The sequence below is a fragment of the Bombus fervidus genome, unplaced genomic scaffold, assembly GCF_041682495.2.
Source record: "Bombus fervidus isolate BK054 unplaced genomic scaffold, iyBomFerv1 scaffold0076, whole genome shotgun sequence".
NCBI classification, from domain to species: domain Eukaryota; kingdom Metazoa; phylum Arthropoda; class Insecta; order Hymenoptera; family Apidae; genus Bombus; species Bombus fervidus.
Window position 1 is genome coordinate 32,501 of NW_027212639.1, and position 5,000 is coordinate 37,500.

General features: G+C 48.5%; 2 non-coding genes across 2 annotated transcripts in view; both read right to left on the bottom strand.

Moving 5' to 3' along the window:
- LOC139997390 (large subunit ribosomal RNA) overlaps positions 1 to 169 on the bottom strand; it is a 4,173-nt gene extending 4,004 nt beyond the window's left edge. The window contains exon 1 of the ribosomal RNA XR_011802773.1: positions 1 to 169. This exon is cut by the window's left edge and continues 4,004 nt beyond it. This is a non-coding gene — a ribosomal RNA (large subunit ribosomal RNA).
- Positions 170 to 2,297: 2,128 nt separating this feature from the next.
- LOC139997391 (5.8S ribosomal RNA) lies at positions 2,298 to 2,452 on the bottom strand. Its single transcript, XR_011802774.1, has one exon. It is a non-coding gene; the product is annotated as a 5.8S ribosomal RNA (ribosomal RNA).
- Positions 2,453 to 5,000: the final 2,548 nt, after the last annotated feature.

Here is a 5,000-nt window from a genome sequence, read left to right on the forward strand (position 1 = left end):
ATAAACGGATCCTCCCGAACACTACATTTCCCAACGGCGGAACCGCGGGATTCAGTGCTGGGCTAATTCCTGTTCGCTCGCCGCTACTAAGGAAATCCTTGTTAGTTTCTTTTCCTCCGCTTAGTAATATGCTTAAATTCAGCGGGTGATCTCGCCTACTCTGAGGTCGCTTCAACGTCACGACACGGTGACAATTTTTTTTTTCAAAGAAAAAAAAATTTCGTGCCATGTGGGCGCGATTCGAGAAAAGCAAGACGGTTTGATAACAATGCGACAGAGGGTCTTTATTTTTATTTCTCTCTCCGAGAATCGCCTCAAAGAGAAAAAAAAATAAAAAAAAAAAATTAATTCGAATAGAATCGAGAACCTTATATTCTATCTCGATCGAGAAACGTTTTATGCATCTCGCCAAAGTGCCTTTTAAACTTCGTTCGTCGTATCATGTTCGAGCTAAGACTCACGCAAGACACCCGTAACGATCTCCGGTTTTTAACGCCCGTCCTCTTTGTATAATATATATATATATATATACACGTGTTATGTATAATATATCTCCCGTAGCCGTTTCTCTCTTCTCGACGATTCCAGCGGTTCCTTGTTTTCGCCTGTTATTGCTGGCACAGAGATCGAACACGCGACATGTATATAACATATCGGTTTCTTTGCTCTGTACCAACGACGAAAACGCACGGGAACTCACGCAAGTGGAAAAGCGAGCGCGAGACGTACACAACGGGGTGAATTTATTACTCGGGGACTGGACGACCGGCGATACGTTAGGATGCGCGGTCCAGCGATAGACGACGAAGAGACATGGGATGACCAACGATCTCTTTTTCTCTAATACTCGGAGCGCCGAATCGCCTTAAAGCAAAAAAAAATCACACGCGCGTACGTCGTACGTACGGCGCGTGTATACCTCGTCTCTAATCAAGTTTCGTTAGTCTTTCTCGAGCCTCGCCAAAGAGGATCGTTCTCTTCCTCTGCGCGATCTCTCCGTGCCAATGTCAGAGATTATTCTCTTTCGCACGACGACGAAAACGACTATTTTCGACGATCCGAACAACTTTGTAACGGACTCACATGCACATCTTAAAATCGAGTACAGAAACGTTGCGCAACACCGTGAGCTTTTCTCTTCTTCGTCACCCTTAAATATAGCCGATCGTAGACGCACGCTAGATCGTAACACACTTTTCGTTGATTTCCGACGAACGTGGCTTTGGGCCAGGCGCGCGGGCAGAGAGATACGCGACCGACGGGGAAAAATTCGTCCCGATACATGTACGCGTACTCTCCGATCTCCGCGCAACGCTGGGGATCATCTCCCTAAGTCATCAGCGTTCGAAGAAATCTCGTGTGTCCGTTCCCGGATCTACGGCTTTCTCTGGGTTCGCGAAGAACAGAAAAAAGCACAGAGGATGAAAAACGCAACGACGACCCATCGATGCGACGGTCCTCGTTGTCTTCTCGTCAGTCGTCTCGCGCCTGCAGAATACATCTCTGCCGCACGAACAGACGGAGTGGGTATTCGATCCCTGGGGCTGTACGAGTAAAAACATCTTGATGAAAAGACGGTTGTGTTTCTTTAAGGCACACAGTTTTTCGTTACGCCACCAAGTTTAGGTTTAGGTTTTAATATCTTGGTTCTCTTTTCTCTCCTCTCTCGACTGACTTTGTTCAAAAATATTTTTGCTTTCTCTCAGTCTCGCCAAAAATTCATTTAAGACGACGTCGGGGGCGCGGTCATTCGTGCTTATCGAAGACTAACAAAACGTAGCAGAGGCTGATACAAAAAGAAAAAAAAAATCGGCCACGAAGAAAACTCGCTCTGTGTATCTCGATAACCGCGTCGACGACGACGGTTCTCTCCGCGCTCTTTTAATTCGTATCCTTCTTCTTGCGCTTCGTCCGACTCAGAAACGTTCGTAAAACACGAACGACGGCGGGTTGTCAAGCCAAGAAGGGACAGAGAAGAGACGGAGGTAGTTTTGCGAGTCTCCCGTGAACGCGATAGATTTTTCATATATATTTGTATCGAGAGCATGCGTACGCCGGTCTCCACACGATCCAGCGACGAACGCCGACGAACGTCCAACAATCGCTCGTACGTCGCGTACGAGCCCTCGACCGCTCTTTAATTCGTATTCTTTTGCTTGGCGCTCGTCCTCCGACTCAGAAACGTTCGTTTAAAGATAAAACGAACGACGGCGGGCTGTCGACGAGGCAAGAAAGAACAGAGAGATACGGACCGAGAGCAACGATACGCAACGCAAGCAGTCTTAGGTTTACGTGAGCAACCCTCAGCCAGGCGTGGTCCAGGAATTGTATCCGTGGACCGCAATGTGCGTTCGAAATGTCGATGTTCATGTGTCCTGCAGTTCACACGTTGACGCGCAATTAGCTGCGTTCTTCATCGACCCACGAGCCAAGTGATCCACCGTTCAGGGTAATCGTTTATGCATGGATTTTTGTTTGTGTACTCAGGTTTTTGTACTCTTATTCTCGGTTCGAAAGAAGCCGATATCCGACAAACGTCCGACCAACGGGAATCGAACGCGCGGAAGTCGCCATATGATTGACGACACGAAAATACGTTCGAAAACGAAATCGGACGGACTGCGCGACGACACACGCAGCCCGCCGACCGGGCGTAAAGTGCATTATAATATATAACAACCAACGAGATCGAAGCTCCGTTCGTCAGGAAACGACGGGGATATAACACCCGATTCTGAATCCTCTGTACAGCACACGATCTCGCGAAGAAAGCGCACGGTGGCTAGCCCATGATATATATATATGTTCGTTCCTCTCGTCCAGTTATTCGAAGCAAACAGCCGATATGCATCTCCATCGTTCGGGTAAAAAAAAATCGATGGGACGCGCACGGTCGTAGTCTTCCTCGCGCGGTCGTTTCTTCCCGATAGCCAGAAGCAGAGTTTGAAAAACTCTAGCGACGGAACGAGGCATTAGACTCTCGACAACGAGGATACAGACACGGCCGGCGGTCCCCTCTGAATCGACTTCGGTGGTTCAGGTAAAAATAAAAAAAATCGATGGGACGCGCACGGTCGTCCTTCCTCTTCCTCGCGCGCGGTCTATTCTTCCCGATAGCCAGAAGCAGAGTTTGAAAAACTCTAGCGACGGAACGAGGCATTAGACTCGCGACAACGAAGATAGAGAGACGGCCGGCGGTCCCCTCTGAATCCACTTTGGTCGCTCAGGTAAAAATAAAAAAAAATTCGAAAGGGACGCGCACGGTCGTCCTTCCTCTTCCTCGCGCGGTCTTTTCTTCCCGATAGCCAGAAGCAGAGTTTGAAAAACTCTAGCGACGGAACGAGGCATTAGACTCTCGACAACGAGGATAGAGAGACGGCCGGCGGTCCCCTCCGAACGGATGGCGACAACGACGACTAAAGCGCGAAAAATCGCGACGAAAAGGAACGCATCTCCGTTCAGGTGTATGTGTGTGCGTGCGTTTAAAAAAAATTCGATGGGACTCGCAGCCATCGGCCTCGCGCGGTCGTTTCTTCCCGATAGCCAGAAGCAGAGTTTGAAAAACTCTAGCGACGGAACGAGGCATATGACTCACGACAACGAGGATATGGACAGGCGGTCCCCTCTGAACGGGTCGACGAGACGATGGTAAAAGAGACGAACCGGACGAAACTTCCGTCGATCAGGTAAAAATAAAAAAAAATTCGATGGGACGCGCACGGTCGTCGTCGTCGTCTTCCTCGCGCGGTCGTTTCTTCCCGATAGCCAGAAGCAGAGTTTGAAAAACTCTAGCGACGGAACGAGGCATATGACTCACGACAACGAGGATAGAGAGACGGCCGGCGGTCCCCTCTGAATCGACTTCGGTGGTTCAGGTAAAAATAAAAAAAATCGATGGGACGCGCACGGTCGTCGTTCCTCTTCCTCGCGCGCGGTCTATTCTTCCCGATAGCCAGAAGCAGAGTTTGAAAAACTCTAGCGACGGAACGAGGCATTAGACTCGCGAGGATAGAGAGACGGCCGGCGGTCCCCTCCGAACCAACTTCGTCTAGTTAAGAATCGTTATACTCTTTACCATCACTCGCACTGGTATATATCTTTTCGGGCCAACATCCACGCAATGCGTTTTCGTTCTAGGTTACCCGATCCACGAGTACGAACGTACAACGTGGTTTCGTTTTGTCGAACATCGTATATCGTTCGCCGTTGAAACGAACGACAACGAAACGACATAGGAAGAACGAACGCCCTTTGGGTAGGAAGCACGTTTCGAGGAACGACGAGAGTTTGGAGAGACGCGCGAGATAGCTGGAGACGCGCAGATATAGGTATCCATGGATCTTCGAAGAGAACCTTCGAAGATATATAATTCGGTATCCTATTTTTCTGCGGCTCGCTATTCGCGTTCTTTCGCTCTCGTCGACGACTCGTTATAGACGCTTCGTTCGATCCCAAAGAGCAGTCTTCCTTATGTCCCGTTGCTAGGAGGTGAGGCCTACGCAACGCAACTACGAAATATAGAAGAGGTGTGAGCAGTGATCTCTCCGACACGAGGCACTTTAGAGATTTTAGTTTATATATTATATTGTTCGTTCGTTGGATTTCCACGATGCAAATACGAAATACGAGATCGTGACGGCGGGTCTTTCTGTGTACGACCTCACGCAGGCGCCTCGATCGCATTTCTCATTACACGTGGTTTCCACTGTAACTTTTAGTTTTTTCGATATGTGTTCAGCTCAAGTTCCCTCACATATCGTTATTATTATTATTATTATTATTATTAATAGTAGCGGTTTCGTGTTATAGGATTCGGAGACGGCGGGTCTTTCTGTGTACGACCTCACGCAAGCGCCTCGAGAATCTTTTTAAGTTTTCCGTGTGTTATATTATTCGGAGACGGCGGGTCTTTCTGTTTACGACCTCACGCAGGCGCCTCGAGAATATTTTTAAGTTTTTCGTTTGTTATAATATTATTCGGAGACGGCGGGTCTTTCTGT